Source organism: Triturus cristatus, chromosome 6 (assembly GCF_964204655.1).
Source record: "Triturus cristatus chromosome 6, aTriCri1.1, whole genome shotgun sequence".
Lineage (NCBI taxonomy): Eukaryota > Metazoa > Chordata > Amphibia > Caudata > Salamandridae > Triturus > Triturus cristatus.
Window position 1 is genome coordinate 880657793 of NC_140589.1, and position 18185 is coordinate 880675977.

Genomic DNA, 18185 nt, shown 5'->3' on the forward strand with positions numbered 1-18185 from the left:
ATCCAGGGTCAGAGATTGACAGCAGGAACTGTGCATCTGTGATCCAACGGCAGTTAAGCAAGCGGGATGCGCTGCGTAAGTTGTCACTACACGAAAGGGTGAGGTGTCGCCAATAGTGGGCACAATACATATATTGTTTCAAACCAGATTTGACACCATTAATTAGCAATCAAAGGGGTCTGTGCAATTGTCTGGTCAACGGGGCGAAGTAAGTGCACCCCAGAACCAAGGGCAAGTGACATGTTCCTGCAGTTAAGTTCAAATGCCCCTCCCGGTTAGCTATATTAGCTACGCTGGGTGGAGATGCTGTCAGCCAACATAGTGTGCTGCTGTCCCAATAAATGGGGAAACAAGGTGTCAAGCACAAAAGGCTACGATGTAAAAAGAATATTTGGCACGTCCAGTAGTCAACAAACATTAAAACTTAACGGAGCAGGTAATTTTTCACTGCTGGGGCTGCACAGGGTGGGCAGTGTGAACCCCTCCCCCCCCCTTTTTTTGGGGAATATTCTAGGATGGGGGTAAAGTAGTCAATCCTGAATGTTAGGCACCATATTGCAGACAGTGCGCACTGTATTAAATCAGACAGATTCACTAAGCCGGTATGCCTAAGGAGTTTCACCACAGAGGGAGCTGAGTGGGCGAAATTGCCATAAGGAATAAGGGATGCATGGCAAGTGCAGGAGGAAACCCTTGCTCATTGTCACATACTTCTAGTTATGATCATTCCTGTGCATCATGATTTAGCAATCAAAGGGACTGTGCAAATGTTAAGTATAAATCTGCTCGCCCTAATAGCCAAAGTAGGAAGGTGGGTTGTGGGAGCGGTCACCTAACAAGTGGGCTGCTGTCCCATAGATGGGGGACGCAGGTGTTCAGGCACACATGGTGCTAGATGGACGGCAGCTAGGTGAGATCAGCAAATAGATGGGGCAATGTGAGCCATGGTGTCTGAAACCGTCCCGCCCAGAGTTGGCACGGGGCTGAGGCATGTGAGGCAGTGGAACTTTCCCGCAGGGCGGTGAATAGTTCATTGTAAAAGTGCACAGGCCAAAGGGGCTTTGGTTTCATCAGACACTAGCTGATCCAGGCTAACGTCAAGGGCTATTGTGATATAGACGGGGGGGGTTCCCACCAATTTCTTAGTGATACACCTAGGGGGCAACAACCTCATTGCATTGGGTAGGAGGTCTCTTTAACAAACCATGAAAGCTGACTTAAGGGAGATCAGTAAATACATGGGTCAACGTGAGCTCTGGTGTTCTGAGATTATTCCCCGCAGGGTGTGGTGCGGGGCTAAGTCAGAGGAGGCTGTTGAACATTCCAGGAAGAGTTAATAGTTCAATGCGTAAGTTCACAGACCAGAGGGGTCTTTGTTTTATCAGACATGAGATGATCCAAGCTAATGGGAAAGGGTACTTTGATAAAGATGGGGTTTATTTGTCACCAGTAGGGATGGATCTCTTCCTTTTAGATTTGTAGTAGGCCCTAGAGATGAGAGGTTGCAGGTAGAGTATAGCTGTTTTAGTGGGGGCTCTGGCGACGACGGGGGCCTCCTCCAGAGCTGTGGCGGAGTTACAGGGTGATCTGGAAGCAGATGGGTACAGAAGGGTACCTCTGCGCGGCACAATAGGGGTGCCAGAGCCAAATACCAGGAGCTCATGGCAGGTTCCTGGAAAACAGCATCGGCGCCCCGTTAGTCCTTTGGGCGGTTGTGTGCCTGAACAACCGGGGGCTTGCCTTGCTACCCTCTGCCCTGAAAAGGGCGTGAGTAATAAGGGACCAATGTGTCACGTGATCCGGAAAGAGGATCACCCCATACGGTGTAGCACTGATTGGGTTCTCCACAGTGCTTGGCTCATCAGGCGGGCATGGCATCAAAGGTTGGTTGCAGCTGCCTGCCCTTGGATCGCCTGTAAGATAACCCACCATATTGCATACTTTTGTATGGAATAAAGCTGCAGCAATATTTTTCCAAACAAAAGTTGTGTTGTGTTTTAATTTATTCAGCATGCATGCTCTGTTGTTGTGTGGGTGGGGGGTGTTGCTAATATCGGCACTATGCAGTAGCCCGCGGCCCACACAGGGGGCCACCCTAAGTGGGCGGCCCCTTTAGTGTCATTTAGGCACCAATACATCCCCTCTGATGACGGGACTCAGGGAGGAGTCCCCCTTTGCCTGTGGCACGCTAGGTGTGTCACTTACTGCGGGACAAGGAACTGGGAAGGGTATATATGCCCCCCGGCCATACTGGCGACCTCTGATGCGCCAGGCAGGCCGTCTCTCACACTACTGCTTACCCAGCATGGGGGTGGCAAGCAAGTTTCATGGAATCTTGTAATGTTTTCCTTTTGTGTTGCAGGCAGAGTTACAGGGTGATCTGGAAGCAGATGGGTACAGAAGGGTACCTCTGCGCGGCTCAATAGGGCTGCCAGAGCCAAATACCAGGAGCTCATGGCAGGTTCCTGGAAAACCGCGTTGGCGCCCCGTTAGTCCTTCGGGTGGTTGTGGGCCTGAACAACCGGGGGCTTGCCTTGCTGCGCTCTGCCCTGAAAGGGGCGTGAGTAATAAGGGACCAATGTGTCACGTGATCCGGAAAGAGGATCACCCCATAAGGTGTAGTACTGATAGGGTTCTCCACAGTGCTTGGCTCATCAGGCGGGCATGGCAGCATAGGTTGGTTATAGCTGCCTGCCTTTGGATCGCCCGTAAGATAACCCACCATATTGCATACTTTTGTATGGAATAAACCTGCAGCAATATTTTTCCAAACAAAAGTTGTATTGTGTTTTTATTTATTCAGCATGCATGCTCTGTTGTTGTGTGGGTGGGGTGTGTTGTCAATATTGGCACTATGCAGTAGCCCGCGGCCCATGCAGGGGGCCACCCTAAGTGGGCAGCCCCTTTAGTGCCATTTGTGCACCAATCCGTCCCCTCTGATGACAGGACTCAGGGCAGAGTCCCCCTTTGCCTGTAGAGCACTAGGCGTGTCACTTCCTGCGCGACAAGGAACTGGGGAGGGCATATATGCCCCCCCGACCATGCTGGCGACCTCTGATGCGCCAGGCACGCCATCTTCCACGCTCCCGTTTACCCGGCGTGGAGGTGGCAAGCAAGTTTCATGGAATTTAGTAATGTTTTCCTTTTGTGTTGCAGGCGGAGTTACAGGGTGATCTGGAAGCAGATGGGTACAGAAGGGTACCTCTGCGTGGCACAATAGGGGTGCCAGAGCCAAATACCAGGAGCCTCATGGCAGGTTCCTGGAGACCCGCGTTGGCGCCCCGTTAGTCCTTTGGGCGGTTGTGGGCCTGAACAACCGGGGGCTTGCCTTGCTACCCTCTGCCCTGAAAGGGGCGTGAGTAATAAGGGACCAATGTGTCACGTGATCCGGAAAGAGGATCACCCCATACGGTGTAGCACTGATTGGGTTCTCCACAGTGCTTGGCTCATCAGGCGGGCATGGCATCAAAGGTTGATTGCAGCTGCCTGCCCTTGGATCGCCCGTAAGATAACCCACCATATTGCATACTTTTGTATGGAATAAACCTGCAGCAATATTTTTCCAAACAAAAGTTGTGTTGTGTTTCTATTTATTCAGCATGCATGCTCTGTTGTTGTGTGGGTGGGGTGTGTTGCCAATATTGGCACTATGCCTGTTTAAATCGCTGTAGTGTGCATGTCGTAGCCTGTGCTGTGAGTGAGTGTATGTGTCTGTATGGAGTTAATTATCTCTGTGCAGTGAGCTGAGGATTCTAAATGCAGTGTACACTTTCAGAGCACAGAGAAGAGAATGGATTCTGTGTTGCAAGCCCCTGAGACTCGAGGCAGGCCTCTCTGTGCTGTGTGGCATCACCTTTAATGTAGACTGTGTTTGTGTTCTACCACTGCACACTCCATTGATTTCAGTGACTGCCGAAGTGCCCTTTGACCTGCATGTAGTGTACCTGTTCTGCAGCTTTGTATGTGTGCTCCTGATAGTAACTCTGTGTGTGTGTATGATCAACTTTGTGCACCGATTGTCTGATTTGTAACTTTGTATGTTCAGATCCTGGCTGAATCTCAGTGTACAACTGTTCACCCAGCCCAAGCACAGGAGACACAATCCTTAAGAATACACCTTTATGCAGTGTGAGCCCAGCAGCGTAGCTATCAATCGTGCAGCAGGTACAGTGCACAAGGGCCCAAAGTCACGAGGGGCCCACTGAACCCTGATAATGCTATATTTGCCTACCCAACAGCAGTCAAAGGGCTCATTGTCCTTGCTTGCACTAGAGACCATGGCATCCTTTCTAACTCACTGGTGAGCACTGTGCCTCTTGGAGGCTAGTGCCTGTCAGCTCTGTGTGTGGCACTAGATCTGTACACACCGTGAGCACTACACTGTCTGCGAATCGGTAAGCATCCTCATCGGTGTGCAATGTGTGTGTGCTCAAGCACTGTGCGCATGCGTGTCCACACATATGGGCGTACTGCATGTCCGTGACTCAGTATGCATCCTCACCTGTGTATAGTGTGTCCCTACTGAATCTGAGCGTGCCCAGCCCCGGCCTGTGACTTTGTGTGCATGTGACAACGTATCTGTGCATACTGTGAGCACAGTGGTGTATCTAGAAGTGATTTTTAGGAGGGGCACACTAGGAGTCATGGATAAAAGTGATGGGGCCGCCTACAATGGGCAATCATGAAGACAGTTTGGACTCTGCCTCCTGTTCTAATCACACCAATTTTCATGCACGATTCTATTCAGACGAGACCTACGAGGCTAACAGCAGGTCTACGACCCTTATCAAGGGGAAATAAGCACTGAATGATTATGGATGAGAATGACCTAAGAATGACCTAAGAAAATTGGTGTGATTCGAACTAGAGGTAGAGTCCAAACAGAGAACACTTAAAAAAAGAATAAAAGAAATCTTGAGGAAAGATACAAGAAGAAATCACTGTTGTTTATTGATTCTCAGTGTACTGTTGTTTATATATCTATATATCTATATATGTATATATATATATGTATATATATATTATCTACTGGCGGTCAACAGTAGATAGTTATAGTTAGGACCGTGTTTCCATAGGAAATCTGAAAATTCTATTTTAAATAACTTTGGCGCCGGTTGACGAATCCTCGCAAAATTTTCAAAACTAATCGGGCGCTCCGCTCAGCTCCTACCCTGAAAGTCTCGGGGTGATTCGTCAAGCGGGGGCTGAGAAAAAAGGGGGGTCCCAAAACGCGTTTTCCCCATGCATTTTCCCATAGGACCTTTAGTCGAAGGTACAGCTCGAACGGCTGAACAGAATTACTTGAAATTTGGCAAAGAGGTAGTCCTCAGGTCAGCCATGTGCCTTTTGCATATATGGTGTCAATCTGTTCAGTAGTTCATGAGAAAATTGCATTTAAAAGTACATAAATATCTATAAGGGCGCACCGTGCGCGCACCCTAACGTGCGCGAGCGCATTTCTGATTGGTGGTTACATGTCAGTCAACATTCGAATCGGTCGAAATCAGGAAGTGTCGGCCGCCATTTTGTGTGTTTGGTGTGTGACAGTGAAAAAGAAAGGTGGAGAACGTGAAAAGGGGGCAGGGTAGAGAGTTCCTGACTCCCTAGCCTTTGTCAGGGGGTCCCTGAAGGACCCCGAAGGGTGAAAAAAATTTTTTTTTCAAAAATTAGCGGATGGTGAAAAACCTTAACATTTTTTTTACAAAAACGAGCCATTCCATATTACAGGATACAGTCACTCTATAACTATATACATAGGTAGTTTATTGTAAAATAAATATATAAAAAATATAATAATACATACATAACTTAGGTAGGCCTATTATTTCAGGAATAGGGTCTCTCCTGGAGCCATTGTCAACTTTTGTCGATCATTTTCTGCGGCCAATTGTACAGAAAATGCCTACATATGTGCAGGACACTAAAGATGTCTTGCGTGTCCTTCCAGAAATTGATTATGATATTGAAAGAGACCTCCTGGTCTCTTTCGATGTAGAATCACTGTATACTTCTATCCCTCAGGATGAGACTTTGGAAGTCGTAACATCCATCCTGAGGGATAGTATATGTGAAACTATCACCCCTGTACCATTTATAATGGCTTTGGCAACTATAGCCATGAAAATTAATTTCTTCAAGTATGAGGACAAGCTGTTTCTCCAGATCTCGGGTACGAGTATGGGCAGCATTTTCGCGCCGAGTCTGGCGAATTTATACGTGCACCAGTTCGAACAACAACACGTACTGACACCCACCAACCCCTTCCACACCTCTATTAGGTGGTGGAAGCGTTATATTGACGACGTGTTGGTGGTGTGGAGAGGCACGGTGGATTCCGTTAATGAATTCCACCAATGGCTAAACAGTAGAAACCAGTTTCTTAAATTCACCATGGAAACAAATAAGGAAAGAATTGCATTCCTCGATCTGTCGATCTATGTCACTACTGCAGGATTGCAGAGTGAACTGTACAAGAAACCTATGGCGCGGAACTCACTTCTCCTTTACGAGAGCTACCACCCGAAGTCCCTGCGCCAGAATCTACCATATGGCCAGTTCCTACGGGTTCGCAGGAACTGCTCCAATAGAGAGGACTTTGAGGTGCATGCTAGGAATCTTTGTGGACAATTACGGGACAGACACTATCCTAATTCACTCATAAAAAGATCAAAAAAGAGAGCGGTTAACAACAATAGGGAGGCCCTCCTGGAAGCTCCAATCCCTAAACCACCTCTGACTAGACTCACTTTCGTGAGCACCTTCAATACTAGAAGCAATGCCATCCAGAAGATTGTCAAAAGACACTGGCGCCTTCTGAGCCATGGGAGAGAGAAAATTGCGCAACCCTTGTTTGCGTTCAAAAGGGCAAGCAGCATTCGGGATCGACTTGTTCACACACGCCCAAAAGAGCTCCCTAGGAAACTTGGTGGAACACTGTGGAACCTTCCACCAGCTGTCGGGCATCACCCTTGCGGCATTTGCTCAGTCTGCCCTCAGACCAAACATACGAAGGAGATAGATATAGGCACCACGAGACCTTGGTTGCAGAGTAACTATAGTAATTGCAATAGTACCAATCTGATTTATATGCTGACATGTCCTTGCTCCACACGATATGTGGGTATGACGACCCGCAAAGTCCGCACCAGGATGTTGGAACACAAGAGTTCTTTTCGTTGCAAGAAAAACAACACTAAACTTACGAGACATTTCCTGGAGCATGCACATCTAGAAACGGATTTCCAATGGACTGTCCTGGAGAAGCCATATATACCCAGTCACATAAGTGATGTGTCGGGTTACCTTTTTAGAAAAGAGCAAAAATGGATTTATAAACTTCGGACAGATACAGAAGGATTAAATGATGATATTCCTTGGACCTCCCTGTAGCCTTGGCACTAGTGAGTAATAACTGGGATATACTGACTGTAATAGGGTGGGTCTATATAAACATGTTGTACATATTGATTCATGCCTGAATTACTTTGCTCACACTCTTCTCATAATATCACAAATAGGTTTGATTATGGGAGTTTTCTGACATACACTGGAGGGTGACATATAGCTATGCACAACCATTAGGATGGTTCCCACATTTTAAGATTTTGGAGCATCTGCATAGTTATGCTCATTGAATACACTCTGAGGCCACTCTTGGCTTACTACCTAGAGCATTTGTGTTCCCAAAAACAACATTGGAATATCACGGACCAATAGGTTGCAGTCATTGCACTACAAAGATGTCCGAAATGACATCATTGGGCAGCTGTCATTGCCCAATGACTGGTACTTTTTAAAAAACAACACATGGTCAATCGTGATTCTATGATATACAGGTTGGAGCCTTCAGAACTACAAAGACGGCCGATATGTTGTCATCGGGTAGTTCTGAGCGCATCTTCCCGCGTGATTTCGAGCGCTAAGTAGTGCGCTCTTGTTCCTAAGAAAACTAGCTCAAGCAGGCTTATTATGGAGAAAAATAGGCAGTGACTCACAACACTGGGGGCATTCTAACATCATATGCACGTGAGGAATAATGACTGTTTAATGATTACCAGATCATAGTGTTAGGAACTACAAAGATGGCCGATATGACATCATATGGTAGTTCTGAGCACTTCCTCTCGCGAGATCTCGCGAGATCTCGCGAGATTTCGAGCGTAAAGTAGTGCCCTTAGTTTTCTTTTGAAAATAAAGACCAATAAGGCTTACTTCACATTAAATGTCTGATAATAGTGTCCTTGCCATTAATATATACCAATTGAAGGGACACATGATAAGATTGCCACTATCTAGTATACATCCTAAAGGTGGAGGGATACGTCACTAACAAACCCTCACTAGACTATTTATACTAGCATCTCCTACAGATCGGTGCCTCCCCCAAGTCTCAGATGGGAGCTTGAGGTACCGACGGAAAGGTGAGCAGCTACCACAGAATATTTTTAGAATATTTTTAGCTATACTATGTTGTAAACTTTAGCAAATCACAGGTTTTGTAGATCAGTATGTTGTAAAATTCCTGAATGAGCATACAAGGGAGTTTTAATCTTCCTTAAAGTTTGGTGTCTTAGTCGAGTTTCTGGGTCATTTTGAGGCTTAGTACACTGAGTTTGGGGTGTTTATCTACCTCACATGTTTTGCCTCTAGATACAGGGCATTTGGTTATAGGAATGATCATAGGCAGGGTATAAAGCAAAAAAAATTCTTTATAGTACTTTGCCACATTCTTTTGTTTTCCCTATATCTTTGTAGTGCGGGGCCTCTTAGTACCTGAGCAGTGTCCAGGTGAGGTGAGGTCTATTGCCCTACCACAAAGGGTAAGCATAAAAATTAATTTTCTGACACACATTATTGGTTGGTTTGGTGACACACTATGCACATGAGACTGATGCATCGAATACAGTACTAATGATATAACGTTTTCCTTCACAGAATTCACAGTAATCATTGTGAATCGGAGGGTTAATGTCCATGGTTGTTACAGGTTGTACCGTTTCAAACCAGTTTTATTATAATTTGTTTTTGGTGATGGTGGTGAATTCTATATTTCACTATTAGGAGTGCAACTATTATACGAGCAGAGGCCCTGACGAATGCCAAGGGATTAAATACCCGTTAGGCAGAAACATGTTGGCCCTTATGTAGACAGATAATTGTCACTGTCTTCTTTTGCAATGTTCTATTTTTTAGTTAGGAGGCGTGTCCAGTCCGTAGAATAAAGAATTTAGAAGGAGGACATTCCATCCTATTTTAAATCACTTTTTTGTTCGTTGCACTATTTCTTCTTACTTTACCATCAAAAGATCAGTCATCATGGACGGTTTGTGTATTTGGTGGACCAAATCCTGATACAACAATAAGGTGCGGAGCTGAGTGTCCCACTGATCAGGGGACCAGCCTCATTTGCACATGGGTTTGGCCAAATGATAGGACTGATCATTGAGTCTAATTTGATGGAAACCCTTTACAATCTGTTGTGGATTAATCAGCCATTTTACGAATAATCGATGATGTACCGGTCTCCTCTACGCATGTAGTGTTAGCCTTTTTTCCTTCTTTATTAATATGTTATGTGTGTGCGATAAAGATATTTTGAGATCTTGTTGACTCAGTATCGACAGTGTAGCCTCTCAAATTTGGCTGTTAGATCCCCTGTGTTTCGTGTGTTATACATTCAGTTGGTGCTGGGATAAAATCAGGTGTGGGTCTTTAAAATATATATCCCTTGGACCCTATTTTAAATGGTTTTGTTTAATCCAATCTATAACTATATACATAGGTAGTTTATTGTAAAATAAATATATAAAAAATATAATAATACATACATAACTTAGCATTTAAAAAACCTTACAAATTCACTTAAAAAAACATAGGTTTCACACACGTTATAGTTAGGAATTAGCATTTAAAAAACCATGCAAATTCACTTAAAAAACCATAGGTTTCACACATGTTATAGTTAGCTGGACATTTCACTAGTTCAGATAACTATAACTTGCGCGACCGCCACTCTATCACAAGGATGATGTCATCAGTGATGTCATGAGTGATGCCACTGACCATGTCATGAGTGATAGAATATGTGACGTCATGAGCAGTCGATTGCGGGCGCGCGAGTTATAGTTATCTGATCTAACTATAACGGGGGAATTTCATTGGTTTTTTACGAGTGAAATGTCCAGCTAACTATAACATGTGTGAAACCTATGGTTTTTTAAGTGAATATATATATATATATACATTACCTACTGGTGGTTGCCAGTAGGTAGTTATAGTTAGGACCTATTATCCATAGGAAATCCGCAACATTCTATTTGGCGCCGGTTGACGAATCTTCGTGAAATTGTCAAAACTGGTGGGGCGCTCCGGTCCGCTCCTATCCTGAAAGTCTAGGGGTGATTCGTCAAGCGGGGATCGAGAAAAAGGGGGGTCCCAAAATGTGTTTTCCCCATGCAATTTTACAGAGGAACCGTTAATCGCAGCTGCAGCCCGAACTGCTGAACGGAATTACACCAAATTTGGCAGAAAGGTAGACCTTGGTTCAGAGTCGTGCCTTTTGCTTAAATGGTGTAAATCCATTCAGTAGTTCCTGAGAAAATCAAAATCATAGATATATCTATGGACTCGGAGGATCCGCACACATTATGCGCACCCAGCGTGCACCCTCCGAATCATGAGCTGCATGCTAATTGGCTGTCAACACTCCCAATCAGGAAGTGTTGGCAGCCATCTTGTGCCTCGGTAGAACCGGGCCACAAGCTCCCTGATACATACTGGAGGTACCTGGTGGGCTAGTTGGCCCCCAGGGGACCGCAGGATTGAAGAGGAATTAATTCCCTAACTTAAAACGCACCACAGGGCGTGTTTGCACACGTCACCTCAGTCACCGCCCCCTTCCTTTACCATTGTACAAATATTCCACTAAAATCAGCCGAACTACGAATTTCAATTTACTCACCTGTTATCAGGACAGAATCCAGGGCTGCATCTTTTAGACCAGCACTGACCCTGAAAAATAATTCTAAGCGTACTTACCAGTAACTTGTATTTCCTTCCATAGGAATCCATTGTGTGGTTTTCAGCAGAAAAGTTTCCAAGTGTCCATTTTTGAAACGTACAAATATTCCTCTAAAATCAGCCGAACTACGAATTCCGATTTACTCACCTGTTATCAGGAGAGAACCCAGTGCTGCATCTTTTAGACCAGCACTGACCCTGAAAAGTAATTCTAAGCGTACTTACCAGTAACTTTTATTTCCTTCCATAGGAATCCATTGTGTGGTTTTCAGCAGAAAAGTTTCTGTGTCCATTTTTGAAACGTACAAATATTCCTCTAAAATCAGCCGAACTACGAATTCCGATTTACTCACCTGTTATCAGAGCACAGAGAAGAGAATGGATTCTGTGTTGCAAGCCCCTGAGACTCGAGGCAGGCCTCTCTGTGCTGTGTGGCATCACCTTTAATGTAGACTGTGTTTGTGTTCTACCACTGCACACTCCATTGATTTCAGTGACTGCCGAAGTGCCCTTTGACCTGCATGTAGTGTACCTGTTCTGCAGCTTTGTATGTGTGCTCCTGATAGTAACTCTGTGTGTGTGTATGATCAACTTTGTGCACCGATTGTCTGATTTGTAACTTTGTATGTTCAGATCCTGGCTGAATCTCAGTGTACAACTGTTCACCCAGCCCAAGCACAGGAGACACAATCCTTAAGAATACACCTTTATGCAGTGTGAGCCCAGCAGCGTAGCTATCAATCGTGCAGCAGGTACAGTGCACAAGGGCCCAAAGTCACGAGGGGCCCACTGAACCCTGATAATGCTATATTTGCCTACCCAACAGCAGTCAAAGGGCTCATTGTCCTTGCTTGCACTAGAGACCATGGCATCCTTTCTAACTCACTGGTGAGCACTGTGCCTCTTGGAGGCTAGTGCCTGTCAGCTCTGTGTGTGGCACTAGATCTGTACACACCGTGAGCACTACACTGTCTGCGAATCGGTAAGCATCCTCATCGGTGTGCAATGTGTGTGTGCTCAAGCACTGTGCGCATGCGTGTCCACACATATGGGCGTACTGCATGTCCGTGACTCAGTATGCATCCTCACCTGTGTATAGTGTGTCCCTACTGAATCTGAGCGTGCCCAGCCCCGGCCTGTGACTTTGTGTGCATGTGACAATGTATCTGTGCATACTGTGAGCACAGTGGTGTATCTAGAAGTGATTTTTAGGGGGGGCACACTAGGAGTCATGGATAAAAGTGATGGGGCCACCTACAATGGGCAATCATGAAGACAGTTTGGACTCTGCCTCCTGTTCTAATCACACCAATTTTCATGCACGATTCTATTCAGACGAGACCTACGAGGCTAACAGCAGGTCTACGACCCTTATCAAGGGGAAATAAGCACTGAATGATTATGGATGAGAATGACCTAAGAATGACCTAAGAAAATTGGTGTGATTCGATCTAGAGGTAGAGTCCAAACAGAGAACACTTAAAAAAAGAATAAAAGAAATCTTGAGGAAAGATACAAGAAGAAATCACTGTTGTTTATTGATTCTCAGTGTACTGTTGTTTATATATCTATATATCTATATATCTATATATATATGTATATATATGTATATATATATTATCTACTGGCGGTCAACAGTAGATAGTTATAGTTAGGACCGTGTTTCCATAGGATATCTGAAAATTCTATTTTAAATAACTTTGGCGCCGGTTGACGAATCCTCGCAAAATTTTCAAAACTAATCGGGCGCTCCGCTCAGCTCCTACCCTGAAAGTCTCGGGGTGATTCGTCAAGCGGGGGCTGAGAAAAAAGGGGGGTCCCAAAACGCGTTTTCCCCATGCATTTTCCTATAGGACCTTTAGTCGAAGGTACAGCCCGAACGGCTGAACAGAATTACTTGAAATTTGGCAAAGAGGTAGTCCTCAGGTCAGCCATGTGCCTTTTGCATATATGGTGTCAATCTGTTCAGTAGTTCATGAGAAAATTGCATTTAAAAGTACATAAATATCTATAAGGGCGCACCGTGCGCGCACCCTAACGTGCGCGAGCGCATTTCTGATTGGTGGTTACATGTCAGTCAACATTCGAATCGGTCGAAATCAGGAAGTGTCGGCCGCCATTTTGTGTGTTTGGTGTGTGACAGTGAAAAAGAAAGGTGGAGAACGTGAAAAGGGGGCAGGGTAGAGAGTTCCTGACTCCCTAGCCTTTGTCAGGGGGTCCCTGAAGGACCCCGAAGGGTGAAAAAAAAATTTTTTTCAAAAATTAGCGGATGGTGAAAAACCTTAACATTTTTTTTACAAAAACGAGCCATTCCATATTACAGGATACAGTCACTCTATAACTATATACATAGGTAGTTTATTGTAAAATAAATATATAAAAAATATAATAATACATACATAACTTAGGTAGGCCTATTATTTCAGGAATAGGGTCTCTCCTGGACCCATTGTCAACTTTTGTCGATCATTTTCTGCGGCCAATTGTACAGAAAATGCCTACATATGTGCAGGACACTAAAGATGTCTTGCGTGTCCTTCCAGAAATTGATTATGATATTGAAAGAGACCTCCTGGTCTCTTTCGATGTAGAATCACTGTATACTTCTATCCCTCAGGATGAGACTTTGGAAGTCGTAACATCCATCCTGAGGGATAGTATATGTGAAACTATCACCCCTGTACCATTTATAATGGCTTTGGCAACTATAGCCATGAAAATGAATTTCTTCAAGTATGAGGACAAGCTGTTTCTCCAGATCTCGGGTACGAGTATGGGCAGCATTTTCGCGCCGAGTCTGGCGAATTTATACGTGCACCAGTTTGAACAACAACACGTACTGACACCCACCAACCCCTTCCACACCTCTATTAGGTGGTGGAAGCATTATATTGACGACGTGTTGGTGGTGTGGAGAGGCACGGTGGATTCCGTTAATGAATTCCACCAATGGCTAAACAGTAGAAACCAGTTTCTTAAATTCACCATGGAAACAAATAAGGAAAGAATTGCATTCCTCGATCTGTCGATCTATGTCACTACTGCAGGATTGCAGAGTGAACTGTACAAGAAACCTATGGCGCGGAACTCACTTCTCCTTTACGAGAGCTACCACCCGAAGTCCCTGCGCCAGAATCTACCATATGGCCAGTTCCTACGGGTTCGCAGGAACTGCTCCAATAGAGAGGACTTTGAGGTGCATGCTAGGAATCTTTGTGGACAATTACGGGACAGACACTATCCTAATTCACTCATAAAAAGATCAAAAAAGAGAGCGGTTAACAACAATAGGGAGGCCCTCCTGGAAGCTCCAATCCCTAAACCACCTCTGACTAGACTCACTTTCGTGAGCACCTTCAATACTAAAAGCAATGCCATCCAGAAGATTGTCAAAAGACACTGCCGCCTTCTGAACCATGGGAGAGAGAAAATTGCGCAACCCTTGTTTGCGTTCAAAAGGGCAAGCAGCATTCGGGATCGACTTGTTCACACACGCCCAAAAGAGCTCCCTAGGAAACTTGGTGGAACACTGTGGAACCTTCCACCAGCTGTCGGGCATCACCCTTGCGGCATTTGCTCAGTCTGCCCTCAGACCAAACATACGAAGGAGATAGATATAGGCACCACGAGACCTTGGTTGCAGAGTAACTATAGTAATTGCAATAGTACCAATCTGATTTATATGCTGACATGTCCTTGCTCCACACGATATGTGGGTATGACGACCCGCAAAGTCCGCACCAGGATGTTGGAACACAAGAGTTCTTTTCGTTGCAAGAAAAACAACACTAAACTTACGAGACATTTCCTGGAGCATGCACATCTAGAAACGGATTTCCAATGGACTGTCCTGGAGAAGCCATATATACCCAGTCACATAAGTGATGTGTCGGGTTACCTTTTTAGAAAAGAGCAAAAATGGATTTATAAACTTCGGACAGATACAGAAGGATTAAATGATGATATTCCTTGGACCTCCCTGTAGCCTTGGCACTAGTGAGTAATAACTGGGATATACTGACTGTAATAGGGTGGGTCTATATAAACATGTTGTACATATTGATTCATGCCTGAATTACTTTGCTCACACTCTTCTCATAATATCACAAATAGGTTTGATTATGGGAGTTTTCTGACATACACTGGAAGGTGACATATAGCTATGCACAACCATTAGGATGGTTCCCACATTTTAAGATTTTGGAGCATCTGCATAGTTATGCCCATTGAATACACTCTGAGGCCACTCTTGGCTTACTACCTAGAGCATTTGTGTTCCCAAAAACAACATTGGAATATCACGGACCAATAGGTTGCAGTCATTGCACTACAAAGATGTCCAAAATGACATAATTGGGCAGCTGTCATTGCCCAATGACTGGTACTTTTTCAAAAACAACACATGGTCAATCGTGATTCTATGATATACAGGTTGGAGCCTTCAGAACTACAAAGACGGCCGATATGTTGTCATCGGGTAGTTCTGAGCGCATCTTCCCGCGTGATTTCGAGCGCTAAGTAGTGCGCTCTTGTTCCTAAGAAAACTAGCTCAAGCAGGCTTATTATGGAGAAAAATAGGCAGTGACTCACAACACTGGGGGCATTCTAACATCATATGCACGTGAGGAATAATGACTGTTTAATGATTACCAGATCATAGTGTTAGGAACTACAAAGATGGCCGATATGACATCATATGGTAGTTCTGAGCACTTCCTCTCGCGAGATATCGCGAGATCTCGCGAGATTTCGAGCGGAAAGTAGTGCCCTTAGTTTTCTTTTGAAAATAAAGACCAATAAGGCTTACTTCACATTAAATGTCTGATAATAGTGTCCTTGCCATTAATATATACCAATTGAAGGGACACATGATAAGATCGCCACTATCTAGTATACATCCTAAAGGTGGAGGGATACGTCACTAACAAACCCTCACTAGACTATTTATACTAGAATCTCCTACAGATCGGTGCCTCCCCCAAGTCTCAGATGGGAGCTTGAGGTACCGACGGAAAGGTGAGCAGCTACCACAGAATATTTTTAGAATATTTTTAGCTATACTATGTTGTAAACTTTAGCAAATCACAGGTTTTGTAGATCAGTATGTTGTAAAATTCCTGAATGAGCATACAAGGGAGTTTTAATCTTCCTTAAAGTTTGGTGTCTTAGTCGAGTTTCTGGGTCATTTTGAGGCTTAGTACACTGAGTTTGGGGTGTTTATCTACCTCACATGTTTTGCCTCTAGATACAGGGCATTTGGTTATAGGAATGATCATAGGCAGGGTATAAAGCAAAAAAAATTCTTTATAGTACTTTGCCACATTCTTTTGTTTTCCCTATATCTTTGTAGTGCGGGGCCTCTTAGTACCTGAGCAGTGTCCAGGTGAGGTGAGGTCTATTGCCCTACCACAAAGGGTAAGCATAAAAATTAATTTTCTGACACACATTATTGGTTGGTTTGGTGACACACTATGCACATGAGACTGATGCATCGAATACAGTACTAATGATATAACGTTTTCCTTCACAGAATTCACAGTAATCATTGTGAATCGGAGGGTTAATGTCCATGGTTGTTACAGGTTGTACCGTTTCAAACCAGTTTTATTATAATTTGTTTTTGGTGATGGTGGTGAATTCTATATTTCACTATTAGGAATGCAACTATTATACGAGCAGAGGCCCTGACGAATGCCAAGGGATTAAATACCCGTTAGGCAGAAGCATGTTGGCCCTTATGTAGACAGATAATTGTCACTGTCTTCTTTTGCAATGTTCTATTTTTTAATTAGGAGGCGTGTCCAGTCCGTAGAATAAAGTATTTAGAAGGAGGACATTCCATCCTATTTTAAATCACTTTTTTGTTCGTTGCACTATTTCTTCTTACTTTACCATCAAAAGATCAGTCATCATGGACGGTTTGTGTATTTGGTGGACCAAATCCTGATACAACAATAAGGTGCGGAGCTGAGTGTCCCACTGATCAGGGGACCAGCCTCATTTGCACATGGGTTTGGCCAAATGATAGGACTGATCATTGAGTCTAATTTGATGGAAACCCTTTACAATCTGTTGTGGATTAATCAGCCATTTTACGAATAATCGATGATGTACCGGTCTCCTCTATGCATGTAGTGTTAGCCTTTTTTCCTTCTTTATTAATATGTTATGTGTGTGCGATAAAGATATTTTGAGATCTTGTTGACTCAGTATCGACAGTGTAGCCTCTCAAATTTGGCTGTTAGACCCCCTGTGTTTCGTGTGTTATACATTCAGTTGGTGCTGGGATAAAATCAGGTGTGGGTCTTTAAAATATATATCCCTTGGACCCTATTTTAAATGGTTTTGTTTAATCCAATCTATAACTATATACATAGGTAGTTTATTGTAAAATAAATATATAAAAAATATAATAATACATACATAACTTAGCATTTAAAAAACCTTACAAATTCACTTAAAAAACCATAGGTTTCACACACGTTATAGTTAGGAATTAGCATTTAAAAAACCATGCAAATTCACTTAAAAAACCATAGGTTTCACACATGTTATAGTTAGCTGGACATTTCACTAGTTCAGATAACTATAACTCGCGCGACCGCCACTCTATCACAAGGATGATGTCATCAGTGATGTCATGAGTGATGCCACTGACCATGTCATGAGTGATAGAATATGTGACGTCATGAGCAGTGGATTGCGGGCGCGCGAGTTATAGTTATCTGATCTAACTATAACGGGGGAATTTCATTGGTTTTTTTACGAGTGAAATGTCCAGCTAACTATAACATGTGTGAAACCTATGGTTTTTTAAGTGAATATATATATATATATATACATTACCTACTGGTGGTTGCCAGTAGGTAGTTATAGTTAGGACCTATTATCCATAGGAAATCCGCAACATTCTATTTGGCGCCGGTTGACGAATCTTCGCGAAATTGTCAAAACTGGTGGGGCGCTCCGGTCCGCTCCTATCCTGAAAGTCTAGGGGTGATTCGTCAAGCGGGGATCGAGAAAAAGGGGGGGTCCCAAAACGTGTTTTCCCCATGCAATTTTCCAGAGGAACCGTTAATCGCAGCTGCAGCCTGAACTGCTGAACGGAATTACACCAAATTTGGCAGAAAGGTAGACCTTGGTTCAGAGTCGTTCCTTTTGCTTAA